The sequence below is a fragment of the Lutra lutra genome, chromosome 8 (genome assembly GCF_902655055.1).
Source record: "Lutra lutra chromosome 8, mLutLut1.2, whole genome shotgun sequence".
Taxonomy (NCBI): Eukaryota; Metazoa; Chordata; class Mammalia; order Carnivora; family Mustelidae; genus Lutra; species Lutra lutra.
Genome location: NC_062285.1, coordinates 90,968,951 through 90,983,286, shown reverse-complemented (window position 1 = coordinate 90,983,286; position 14,336 = coordinate 90,968,951). Strand labels below are relative to the sequence as shown.

At 36.7% G+C, this 14,336-nt stretch overlaps 1 protein-coding gene across 5 annotated transcripts in view; it reads right to left on the bottom strand.

The window, feature by feature from the left end:
- LOC125106782 (C-type lectin domain family 2 member F-like) overlaps positions 1 to 14,336 on the bottom strand; it is a 42,947-nt gene that overhangs the window by 25,584 nt on the left and 3,027 nt on the right. For 2 of the 5 annotated variants that reach the window (XM_047741330.1, XM_047741333.1), the window contains exons 2-3: positions 2,338 to 2,501; positions 473 to 577 (exon numbers count right to left, since the gene is read on the bottom strand). The exons of 1 other annotated variant lie outside the window; for it this stretch is intronic. The gene's annotated coding sequence lies outside the window, so the exon portion shown is untranslated. Of the gene's footprint in view, positions 1 to 472; positions 578 to 2,337; positions 2,502 to 2,996; positions 3,136 to 14,336 lie in introns of those variants that run through there. 2 more of the 5 variants (XM_047741332.1, XM_047741331.1) reach the window with 2 other exon arrangements.

Sequence of the window (14,336 nt, the reverse complement as noted above, 5' to 3'; positions counted from 1 at the left end):
ACTCTGTACATTTCTTTCTCCTAGTTTGCTGAGTGGAAGGAACCCAAAGTCATACCTTGTTATCTGGATACAGCCCCAATACTGTTGACCATAAATACAGTGTGTTGGGTGAACATATAGAAAAGTGAAGCTAACTTTTCCTGCTTTTCCAGGGATAAACAAGGAAAATGCCAAACTTACAGAACACCAGGGAAAATATCTAGGAATATATAGAAAGGATGATGACATGACCAACTGGAATTTATTCTAGCCATACAAATTGATTTACATTTTAGAAAAAAAATAAGAGAGAGAAAAAAAATCTATTATTTTAATAGATGTAGAAAAGCTTTGATAAAATTTAACAGCTAATCTCTAAGAAAACTGGAAACACAAGGTGTCCCTAATCTGATAAACATTGATATTAAAAGAAGAGAAAAAAACAAACCAAACGAAAAATGACCAACAACAAACTCTAAACCTAATAAATTACCTTTGGTAAAAAAGTGAATGTTTCTTCTTTTGAGCTCTGGAACAAGATCAGAATGGCCTTTGTCAGTAATTTTTATTCAGTAACCTCTACTGTCTATTAGAAGTCCTAGAAATAAAATAAGGCAAGAAAAATAAATTTAAAAATATAAAAACTGAGAAAGGAAGATATAAGACATTTTTATCTATAGCTAATGTAATTGTGTGTATATATATACTATATATAAATGATAAAACGTAAATTATTAAAATATATACTTTATCAAGGTTATTGGTTAAAGTCTTAAAATATCTCAATGTTTAAATATCAATTATATTTCTGAAGGTTAGCAGTAAACAATGAAAAATTTTAAAAAATACCATTTATAAGAGGATCCAAAAATAAAATAGTAATAAATGTAATAAAATTAGAAAAACTTTCTGCCCAGTACTGCTTCCTTCAACTCTCTTGCACAAGTGGTGATACCAAGAGCGCTCCCTAATAAACCTCCAACACAATAATCTTGATTTCAGAATCTGCTTGCTGGGAAACCATGCCTTCAAGTGTTCCTGACAAAATAAAAGAAAACCTTAATGACTGGAGAATAACCATGTACTTGAATAGGAACTCTCTATTCTTGGAATATAAAGTCTCCCAAATCTACCTACAGAGTGAACACAATCCCTGAATATAACAGATAGATTTTTTTTGAAAAAATGATATCCTAATTCTGAAATTAACATAGAAATGCATAGGATTTAGAATAGCCAAGACAACATTGGAAAGAAGGATCTTTGGAGAAATTACGATTCTGAATATCAAGATTTACTTTAAAGCCATAATAATAAAAACAGTTTAATTTCATACCAGAATAGAGATACATCCACAAGACCAGATATAGCGTCCCCTCCAAAAAAAGACATGCATACAATTACCTTACATATATATTAAAAAAGTTGTCCCTGCCATTAGAGGTAGAAAGTGGTGGTCTTTTCAATAAATGGAGCTGAAGCAATTGGATATCTGCATGGAAATAAGTGAAACTTTGTATCAACCCTGTGCCATACATAAACATTTTTAAAAAATGGATCATAGAACTAAATATGAGAGTTCAAAATATAAAGCTTCTAGTTAGAGGCTCCTGAATGGCACAGTCAGTTAAGCATCCAACTTGCGATTTCAGCTCAGATCATAATCTTAGGGTGGTGGGATCCAAGCCCCATGAGAAGCCCCATGGTAGGGATCCATGTAGCTCCTCTAGGGCTTTGAGCTCAGCAGGGAGTCTGCTTGGGATTCTCTCTCTTCCTCTACCTCTCTCCTGACTTGTTCTCTCTTTCAAATAAATAAATCTATATTTGAGAAAGAGAGAGAGGGGGAAAAGCAGACTCCCCACTGAGCAGGGAGCCCAACCTTGAGTTGGACAGGCACACCTCAAATAAATAAGTCTTTAAACAAATGTATAACATTTCTAGTTAAAACCTAACAGAATACAGTTATGGCTTTATGGCAGACAACGATTTCTTAAACAAGATGAAATAAACACTAACAATAAAAAACATAGGAAAATTAGACTTCATTCAAAATAAGAATAGTGTTAAGGAAGCAAAGATACAAGTTGTAGGCTTTGAAGGGCTCAGTTTGAATTTGAATTAGTATAACACACGCATATCCAAATTTATACAGGACTAGTAGTCAGAATAGAATTAACTCCTACAAATCAATAATAAAAAGCTCTAATTAAAAAATGGGCAGAAAGACTTGAAGGGGCACTTCATGAAAGAAAATATTCAAATGTCCATTAAAGCATATAAAAGGTCATGAACATCATTATTCACCAGAAAAAAAATTTTATTGAAAATAAAAATACAGTGAGGTACCAGTACGCCTACCAAAATGGGTGAAATTAAAGGCTGGCAATACTAAATGTCAGCGGAAATGTGGAATATGATGGATTTTTCTGTGGTCAAACTAGCACCAAAATTCCTGTCTGGGAAATCCATTTCGCACAAATCCCTTTCCCTGTGTTTATCAGAACTGGGCCATGAGGGGAACTCTGAAAGATAAAACCAAGACAGAGATCGTTACTCTCAGAAGGATGCTGAGGTCAAACAGAACAACAGGTGGATGCTGAAGTGCCAGGTAGACTCCACGTCATCATCTATCTCCTCCTTCTCCACATCCAGTTACTTCGTCTTTCTGACTTCTTACTCTGCCAACCCACAGCACCTCCAGCTCTACCCCAGAGTCATGACTGCAGTCCCACAAAGCAGCAGCTTCCACAGAAACGTGATTCCCGAGAGACAGTGGGCTTTGTGGAGAAACCATTTTCCACAGAGACAGCCACTTCCTCACAGACGACAATTCCCCCGTAGGTAGCAGCTTCCACAAATGTGTGGATTCCACAGCCTTCTCCTTACAGCTCCCTTTTTATAGTTCTGTTGTGGTATCCAGATGACCATGACCACTTGGAATTTTACCCCTTCCAGATTGTGGTAGAGTGAAAAACAACAAACCAAAGATATTAGGTCCTAATCCCTAGAGCTCTCACCTGTTAATTTGTAGGGAAAAAGGATGATGCAGATGTGATTCAGTTAAGGATCCGGCGTGGGGATTATCCTGGTTTATCTAAATTTAATCACACCATTTGAGAGCTTCCGTCATTTGAGATTTTACTGTCCCCAACTCTCTGCTCCTTCCTCTTAAGCTCCTTTTCTTTTTATTTAAATTTATTTGACAGAGATCACAAGTAGGCAGAGAGGTAGGCAGAGAGAGAGAGAGGAGGAAGCCAGCTCTCTGCTGAGCAGAGAGCCTGATGTGGGGGTCGATCCCAGGACCCTGAGATCATGACCTGAGCCAAAAGCAGAGGCTTAACCCACTGAGCCACCCAGGTGCCACAAATTCTTCTAAATTTTTAAAGCTTTTTTGTTTTCCTTCCTTGTATCCATCTGAATGATTTTCATTGGTTTATCTAAGTCAATAGAAACTAATTCTATGTATCTTTTGCACCCTTTGATTTTGTCTTTATACTTCTGAGTTTCAGAATTTCTATTTGATCCTTTGTAGAGATCCCATTTCTTTAGTAATGTTCCCAATCTTGAAACCAATATTGTTGCACATGTTAATAAGAAAAGAAATTTAAAGTCTATGCCTAATAATACCAATATCTATTTCTCCCCTGGGTCTCTTTCTGTTGTCTTTTATTCCCTTATTCTTCTATCATTTGGACTTGAAGCCTGATACTTTTCACTCAATAGTTGTCCTACAGAATAAAAATCTGTAGAAGCTATGGGCGATGCTATCTTTCTTCAAAAAATGGATTTAATCCTGTTTTGGCAGAGATTTTCCATGGGGGAGGATCACTGCCCTAATCAGGAATTGAGATGTTTAAGGTTGTATTTCAGTCATTGCAAAGAGTGATATCTTTCCGATTTTTACTTCAAAAGGGCCTCTTCTAAGGTGTCAACTGTATGGGTCTCAGCTTTAGGACTCTGCTTTTATTGTTACCTGCCACTATGAGACTAATAATCTCTAGGTATTTTCTTTAAAAAAAAAAAGATTTATTTATTTGTTTATTTATTTATTCTTTAGAGAGAGCATGAGTAGAGGGGGAGGCACAAAGGAAGTGGGAGAGAGAATCTCAGGCAGACTCCCTGTCAAGTGCAAAGCCCAATGTGGTTCACGATCCCATGACCCTGAGATCATGACCTGAGTTGAAATCAAGAACTGGTCGCTCAACCCATTGAGCCACTCAGGCTTTATGTGTTTTCTAAGGCTTTTTGCTATTGTTTTCACTTGGCTTCTTGACCCTATGCCCTATACATGATGGCTTTGAAGAGAAACACTTGGAGAAGAAAAGTGGCTCAGAATATCAGACTCACTACTCTGTAATTCTTTTTATTCTGTTACATTGTCTCCTTCAGTCCTCATCATCTTATTTTTTGCTGGACTCCAGTTTCATCGCTCTACGCCCATTGAGACTATCTAAAACTTTGAGCTGTTTTTTTCTGCTTGGGATTTAGCCCTGAGAAAAATGGAATCAGTTATGTGGAAATATGAACATCAGAGTTACCATAAATTGTTCTCTTTAGATGAACTATCTTGATACCCATAAAGTCTGGCTGAATTAGTTGACATTCAATGTCTGCAATCAGCTACTTTGGTATTCGGTATTTGGTATTGATGCTTATTATATCACATTTTAAGTAAATTTCAGAATTGACCACTTTATAATTTTAGTATTCTAATCCAAGAATGTGGTATATCTTTCCTTTACTTTAAGACTCTTAAATAGGGGGCACCTGGGTGGCTCAGTGGTTAAGCCTCTGCCTTCAGCTCAGGTCATGATCTCAGGGTTCTGGGATCGAGCCCCACATCGGGCTCTCTGCTCAGCAGTGAGCCTGCTTCCTCCTCTCTCTGCCTGCCTCTCTGCCTACTTGTGATCTCTCTCTGTCAAATAAAAAAAAAAAGACTCTTAAATAACTCTTAATAAACTAATTGAATATCCTGCAAGAAGTTTTGGCAATAGTAGTTTTATTGAGTTATAATTAATATAGAATAGATTGCACATATTTAAAGTTAACAATATATTAATTTTTAACATATGTATAAACTCATGAAATCATCACATTCAAAATAGTGAACATATCCATATCCTCAAAAGTTTGCTTTTGATGGTGTGTATTCTCTCCTCCTCAATGTTCTTTGCCACCGTATCTCCTTGTAACCACTGACATCCTTTCTGTCACTATAGATCAGTTTGCATTTTCCAAAATTTTGAGTAATGGAATTATAGAGTATGTGTGCTTTTTGGTGACTTCTTTTCATCAGAATAAGTTATTTGTGATTTTTGTACGTTGCTGTTTATATCACCGGATCACTCCTTTTACTGCTGAGCTGAGTACTGTCCCATTGTTTGGATATGTTTATCCATTCACTTGCTGAGGGTCATTTAGGTTACTCCTGATTGTAACAATTAACACTACTATAGGCATTTGTACATAAGTCTCTCTATGGGCATGTTTTTATTTATCTTTGGTGAATATCTAGGAGTATAGAGACTGATCAGATGGTAGGTGTTGGCCTAACAATTCAAGAAGTTACCAAACACTTTTCTGAAGTCATTGTATAATTGGACATCCTCATTATCAGTGTATGAGAGTTCCATTTGCACATCAATAACTATTAGGGAAATAGAAATCAAAACCACAATGAGATATCACCTCATGCCTGTTAGAACAGCCATCATCACAAGGATGAGAGGTAACACATGCTGACAAGGATGTGGATTAAAGGAAACCCTTGTGCACCATTCATAGGATGGAAAATTACTACAGCTACTGCTGAAAACAGTTTGGAGTTTCCTTAAAAAATTAAAAATAGAACTACCATATAATCCAGCAATTCCACTTCTAAGTATGTATTAGAAGGAAATGAAAACACTGTGTCAAAAAATTTTATGTACCCCCATGTTCACTGAAGCATTATTTGCAATAGCCCAAATATAGAAACAACCCCAGCTTCCACTGACAGCGGATAGATAAAGAAGTTTGATTCCTCTGTGTGTGTGTGTGTGTGTATACAATGGAATGTTATTCAACCATAAAAAAATTAAGAACTCCTGCCAACTATGACAACATGGATGGATCTTGAGAGCATTAGACTAAGTGAAGTAAGTCAGGCAGTGAAAGACAATATAAATAATTTATGATCTCACTTATATGTGGAACCTTAAAATAGATATATATACACAAAGAGATCAGATTAGTGGTTACCAGAGACAGAGGTTTGGGGAAGAAGATATTGGGTGAAGTGGCCAAAAGGCACAAGCTTGCAGCTATTAGATAAATAAATACTAGGGGTCTAATGTACAGCATAATGACTGAGGTTAAAATGAGGTTAATATTTGAAAGTTTTTACAAGAGTAAATCTTAAGAGTTCTCATCACAAGGAAAAAACCATTTTTTCTTTCTATTTTTTGTATCTATATGAAGTGATGGATGTTAATTAAACTTACTATGGCAATCATAATATATGTAAGTCAAATTATTATACTGTACACCTTAAACTTACATTGCTATATGTCAGTTATATCTCAAAAAAAACTGGGAAAAAAGAATTCCATTTATACATCACATTTTCTTTTTTAAAATTTTATTTATTTATTTAGAAAAGAGGGAATTAGAGGGGGAAGATCAGAGGGAGAAGCAGACTCTGTGCTGAGCAGGGAGCCTGAAGCAGGACTCGATCCCAGGACCCTGGGATCATGATCTGAGCAGAAGGTAGTCACTTAACCAACTGAGACACCCAGTCACACTATTCATCCCATTTTTATCAAGACTTGATACAGTTTGTTTTAAAACCATTCTAATAGGAGGGTCCTGATTCAAGACAGTGACATAGGAACACTCTGATATCACCTCCTCCACAGAACACACAAAAATACACCCATTAATAGAACAATTCCTCTTGAAGAACTGAAGGTCAACTAAACAACTACTGAACAACCACAGATAGATAGAATGGCAATGGAACAGCAAGAGATAATGGAGACACTGTAACAGAGGGAAACTCCACACCTGAGGCTGCAAACACTTTAGGGAGGGACAGCCTGGGAACAGATCCCTCTGTCTTTGGGTATGGAAAAAAAAATCTCTGTTTAAAAGAACATATAAATAGAAAACACTAGAAGTCTGCCAGGTTGTGGAGTAACTGAGGGGATACTCTCCCAGTATAAGGGACTGGAGAACACACTGTTTATGTTCCCACCCCACCTTAAAAGCCTAGATCAGAGCAGGATCTGGACACCATAATGGGCAGGTCTGGTTGCATCAGTGAGCTCATGGTCCACACGACCCAGTTGAGTTGATTCCACAAGCCCTAGTTGTGCTGCAGCACAAAAAAAGAACCTGGGGTTTAAAAGGGCTAAGGACTATGGGAAATCTCTCTTCTTCTCATCTACCTTAAAAGCCCAGACTGGAGCAGGGTCTGAATATCAGAAGGGATGGGTTGGAATGCCATAATTAGTGGCTCCTAATGCCATAACTGCTGGGTCAGGCTGGCACAGAAACTTATGATCTTGGCAAGCCCAGGGTCCCCAAGACCATACTAGTCCTAGGTGCACTGGGACACAGAAAAACCATGCTTAGAAAGGACCAAGAACTCAAGGAACTTTTTCTCCCCTTTCTCCTTAAAGCACAGACTGGAGCAGGGTCTGTCTCAGAGAGTTTGTGGTCTCAGAGAATACAATTTCCACAAGCCCACACCAGCTATCCTGTGGTACTAGGGCGTGGAAGACAAAGCGTGGTTTTAGTGTGGGTGTGAGTGTGTATTTTAATTTTAATTTTAATTTTTTTTTTAATTTTTGAAATATGTGAATGACAATTTTTTTTCCAGTGTTTGTCTTGTCTTTGTTTTTTATGTCCTCAAACATTCTTTTTCAAAGACAAAAGCCCTTAATTTTCATCAGCTCAAATTTTTTATTTATTTTTTATTTCACGGATCACACTTTTGCTGTTGTATATAGGAAATCTTTGCCTAAGCCAAAATCATAAAGATTTTCTCCTTTTATTCTTCTTGAAGTTTTATAGTTTTAAGTTTTATATTTAGGTCTATGTTCCGCATTTTTGTTGTTCATTATTTTCTGTGGTACGAAATATGGATAAAAATCTAACTTTTTTCAGGGGCACCTGGGTGGTTCAGCGGGTTAAGCCGCTGCCTTCGGCTTGGGTCATGATCTCAGGGTCCTGGGATCGAGCCCCGAATCGGGCTCTCTGCTCAGCGGAGAACCTGCTTCCTCCTCTCTCTCTGCCTGCCTCTCTGCCTGCTTGTGATCTCTCTCTGTCAAATAAATAAATAAATAAATAAACTTTAAAAATCTAACTTTTTTCATAATAATATCCAACTTTTGAAATGAGTATGCTTTCTTCACTGAACTGCCTTTGTATCTTGGTAAGAATAATCAACTGATCAAAAATATGTGGGTCTATTACGGGCTTCAATATTTTTCACTGACCTGTTTATCTAAAGCAACAATAAAATCACACTGTCTTACATATGGTTGCTTTATAAGAAGTCTTAGGTAGAGTAAGTTTTCCAAGTTGTCTTTCTTTTTCAGTGTGTTTTTCAATACATTTCACCATGTTTTGTCTTGTCATTTATTCTATAGATGCCCATCAGATCAATATGGTTGATAGGTTTGTTAAAGTCTACTGTATACTTGCTGATTTTTTTGTCAAATCATGTGGCTCATTTCAAAGGAAGCATAGCAACCTATTCAATTTAATTGCCTCGTCACAGATTATTTTGTTAAAACAGTTCTCAAATGTCAAATATTAGAATGAGAGCAGGATGTAGGGGATAGGTTGAATCAGAAAGGACACAGTAGCGTCACTTAAGGATATGTTTCCAATAAAATGTTCATGTTTAAAAGTTATTCATTATGACAAAGAAATGGAAAAATGTTCCATGCTCCTGGATTGGAAGAATAAATATTGTGAAAATGTCTATGCTACCTAAAGCAATCTACACATTTAATGCAATTCCTATCAAAGTACCATCCATTTTTTTTCAAAGAAATGGAACAAATAATCCTAAAATTTATATGGAACCAGTAAAGACCTCGAATAGCCAAAGGAATATTGAAAAAGAAAGCCAAAGTTGGTGGCATCACAATTCCGGACTTCAAGCTCTATTACAAAGCTGTCATCATCAAGACAGCATGGTACTGGCACAAAAACAGACACATAGATCAATGGAACAGAATAGCTCAGAAATAAACCCTCAACCCTATGGTCAACTAATCTTCGACAAAGCAGGAAAGAATGTCCAATGGAACAAAGACAGCCTCTTCAATAAATGGTGTTGGGAAAATTGGACAGCCACATGCAGAAAAATGAAATTGGATCATTTCCTTACACCACACACGAAAATAGACTCAAAATGGATGAAGGACCTCAATGTGAGAAAGGAATCCATCAAAATCCTTGAGGAGAACACAGGCAGCAACCTCTTCGACCTCAGCCACAGCAACATCTTCCTAGGAACATCGCCAAAGGCAAGGGAAGCAAGGGCCAAAATGAACTATTGGGATTTCATCAAGATCAAAAGCTTTGGCACAGCAAAGGAAACAGTGAACAAAACCAAAAGACATCTGACAGAATGGGAGAAGATATTTGCAAATGACATATCAGATAAAGGGCTAGTGTCCAAAATCTATAAAGAATTTAGCAAACTCAACCCCCAAAGAACAAATAATCCAATCAAGAAACGGGCAGAAGACATGAACAGACATTTCTGCAAAGAAGACATCCAGATGGCCAACAGACACATGAAAAAGTGCTCCACATCACTCGGCATCAGGGAAATACAAATCAAAACTACCATGAGATATCACCTCACACCAGTCAGAATGGCTAAAATTAACAAGTCAGGAAATGACAGATGCTGGCGAGGATGCGGAGAAAGGGGAACCCTCCTACACTGTTGGTGGGAATGCAAGCTGGTGCAACCACTCTGGAAAACAGCATGGAGGTTCCTCAAAATGTTGAAAATAGAACTACCCTATGACCCAGCAATTGCACTGCTGGGTATTTACCCTAAAGATACAAACGTAGTGATCCGAAGGGGCACGTGCACCCGAATGTTTATAGCAGCAATGTCTACAATAGCCAAACTATGGAAAGAACCTAGATGTCCATCTACAGACGAATGGATAAAGAAGATGTGGTATATATACACAATGGAATACTATGCAGCCATCAAAAGAAATGAAATCTTGCCATTTGGGATGACGTGGATGGAACTAGAGGGTATCATGCTTAGCAAAATAAGTCAATCGGAGAAAGACAACTATCATATGCTCTCCCTGATATGAGGGAGAGGAGATGCAACATGGGGGGTTAAGGGGGTAGGAGAAGAGTAAATGAAACAAGATGGGATTGGGAGGGAGACAAACCATAAGTGACTCTTAATCTCACAAAAGAAACTGAGGGTTGATGGGGGGAGAGGGGTTGGGGGGGGTGGGGTTATGGACACTGGGGAGGGTATGTGCTATGGTGAGTGCTGTGAAGTGTGTAAACCTGGCGATTCACAGACCTATACCCCTGGAGATAAAAATATATTATATGTTTATAAAAAATAAAATAAAAAAAAAGTTATTCATTATGTAATAACATTTGTATTTTTACAAACCTATATTAATTATTTAAATGTAATTTGACTATGTACAGCTTCCTATATACAGAAATAAGACATATATAAAATTAAAATCTATGTCCATACTTCACTGCAGAAAGTATGATATACTATTCAATGGGTTTTAAATTGAGGTCAGCGTCAATAGTAAAGAAATCAGTTGGGACAGGGCCTGAATGAAGGCAAATTATGAAATTGGAGAGAGAACCTTAATTAATAGCCATAAATACATACTACATGAACAACCACGAATAAGACAGTTATTATTATTTTCATTTTTCAGAATAATATATGTACACATTTAAATGAAATAGTTCAGAAAAGCTTATTAGTCAATAAAAATATCTCTCTTCAAATGATTGTCTTGCTCCTTAGAGGCAATTTTTTTTCAATTCTTTTTTTTATTTCTTATGATGATCATCTTTATATCATTAAATAGTTTGTGCTACTCCAGATGGATTTCTCAACTTCAGAAATTATCTGTTGCCTTCCTGTTTTGACAGATGATTTAAAGGCACTGTCTCTCTTCCTTTCCCTCATCTCTTAACGTAAACCTTTACTTCTAATCTAGAAAACACTAGATCTAGATCTCTAATCTAGATCTCTAATCTAGAGATACACAGAGTGGATCTCTAATTTCTCCAACACATAGGAGGTGTAGATTGGTACCATTACTCTTCCTTCTATTTCTCCTGCCCTCCACTCTTCTCATTTTGCCCTTTCTTAATCCCTGTCATTTGATCCTTTACGGTTATACTGCTAATACTGAAGTTTGCATATGTTCCATAGTCATAATATATTTCATGGTTTTATCATTGGTTGATTTTAAAATTTAAATTTAAAATTTTAACCATTGGTTTAATTTTAAAAATGCATTTATTTACCCTATTATGATTGGATGATGATGAATTCCATTGTAATAATTAGAAATCTCTCTCTACATCTCCGACACGCCACTCAAATCTCAGTATTCTCAGCATAAGGTTCAAATAGAATTTTCTAATTTTGCCTCATTAATTGTTCAAGTCATCCCAAACTTGCATTTGCTCCATATTTGGACATAGTTATCCTACCAAGTTATTTGTTTTTGTCTTTTAGTTATCTAATTCTTTCTTCCTTCCTTGAATTATGTATAAGATATCTTCCAGATTTTAGATTCTTTGCCATATTGTACTTTCTGTGGTGTGTCCTTTCCTCTCAGAGTCGTCTTTTCCTGTGTCTCCAGTCTTTCTATTCCATTCTGGACTAAAATTATACAAGGGCTGTTACAATGTTCATCCTGGACATTTTGTCACTGCTCTCCTGAGTATTGTTAGCCAGGTCCTACATCTGTCAGTTTTTGGTTTTCTGTCTTCGTTTGCTGAATTGTTATTATTTTTTTAGCTGGTGCTTTGTGATTTGGTCAGTGTGGGTATAAGCATTGATGAAAGGCTCTGATTCAGGGTTTCAGAATAAAGTCTTACTGGTAGTGAAACAAATCCAAGAAGTCTATGTGAATCAAGTTACTGGGATTAGCCTGGTGGGTCCAGAGATGGAGAATTGAATTAATTTCTTTTCAAATAAGATGAGGACACAGTATTTAACATATTTCTTTCCTTGGTTAGATTTAGATTTGACAAGGGATCAAGTGTGGTCCAGAAGTTGAAAAGAGGGAACATATTACAAGGAAACTAGAAAAAAAGGGGAAATTTAAAAATCCTGAAAACTCTGAAATTGAAAGAGCAAATAATTCACTTCAAAAAATTATTCTGACTCATGATTTCAGTAACTAAACAGATGGTAAATATTAAGGCATTAAATTAGCATATTTTTGTACAACAGTATTTTTGCTGTTACTATTCTCTGTGCCAAATGACACCTCCACGGAGGCCTTCCAGGATTACTCTGTTTAACATAAAAGCCTCCTCTCCTTCCTCTGCCACCCTATTTTTCCCTGCCCTTTTTTTTTTTTAAGATTTTTATTTATTTATTTGACAGGCAGAGATTACAAGTAGGCAGAGAGGCAGGCAGAGAGAGAGAGGTGGAAACAGGCTCACTTCCAAGCAGAGAGCCCAATGTGGGGCTCGATCCCAGGACCCTGGGATCATAACCCGAGCTGAAGGCAGAGGCTTAACCCACTGAGCCACCCAGGCCCCCTACTTTTCCCTGCTTTATTCCTATGCATAGGACCATTGCATTGTATGCATTACATTGTATTACTTATCCATGAATAAATAATATAAAACATTAATGTATATGTACAAACAAATATATGAATTGTAGAATGTAAACTACATTAAGGAAGAAAATGTGCCTGTCATTTCCTTTGGAATAATGTATAGTATATAGTAAATCCTTGATTAATTTGTTGAATAAAGAAATGAATACATAAATAAGTTAATGTTCCTGAACTTCCAAGCAAAAATATTCATTTTATTTTTCAAATAGGCAGAATCCATCTATGAAATGAATTGTACTGCACTTATATTTATGGAGACAAGGTATATTATGATCAGACTGGGGTGGGGTGAAAATAACATGTGAGAAGAAATCTGAGCCTTGAAGATTTAGGAGATACATTACTACTTAAGGTTTCAGAAGGAAGATTAGAAGAGTGAATGATTCTGCCCCCCACCCCCCACCAGGGAGTTCCTTACTAATAAAACCACGTTTATGAGGATAGGAGAAATATCTGTTACTCCAGAGCAATTAAAATCAGTGAAAATTCTAAGCTTCATGGTGGAAGTCTTTAGTCTTTCTCATCTCTTCAAGGTTTATGTATCAGAACATGGTTTTCCTAAAAAAATATGTATACTGTCTTTTTCAATACCACATTAAATATTCTTGATTTTTACCTTTGTAATATTGTGATTTAACCCCATTTTTTTCTAGACTCTGTACCTACTGCACAATGTCCCAGTCGTTCTTAAATGTCAATAAAGGTGTTCTTATTAATAATAGTATTTAACAGGTGCTTTTCACTGAGCAATACTATGATTATTTCTGAATGAGTTAGTAACTTACGCATTTAAAGATACTAACTAAATATGTGGTACACATTTGCCACTATGCTAGATATTCAGGATGCAGAGTATGTTCTCTATGGACTAATCTTTGCTGGACTATGACCAAGGCACTTGAGCTCCCTGAACTTTATAACTCCTCAGTCTGTAGAACAGATTAATGCATACATACACCCTACGTTCCTCCCAAATTCAATTTCTTAGAGTTCAGATCCTAACCTGACAGATATACTCTAAATAAAGAACTTCCACTTCTAAAATACATCTCCCTTCTTTTCAGGGGCTGTTCTGTGTGGAGGGTAGGGGTGAGGAGGGGGAAAAATCTCTATTTAATGTAGCTCAAATGTAGCTTTTCCTGCTCTTTCTCCGATTATCACTCTTCGGTTTTGTATTGCTCTATTAATATTTTTCCTTTTTTAAAAAATTTATTTATCTATCTTAGAAAGACACAGAGTGGGGGGAGGGGCAGGGGGAGAGAATCCCAAGCAGACATCCCACCCCCAACATACAACAGCTGAGCAGGGAGCCAGATACTGGGCTTGATCTCACGATACTGACTGTGCCACCCAGGTGCCCCAGTATTCTTCTTTTAACTTCTAAAGACTTTTTTCAACCCACAAAAATAGGAAGGAAAAAGAAAGGGAACAATATTTTGGTGAGAACTAACTCAGTTGTGGTTTTCTGGGAGTTAGTAG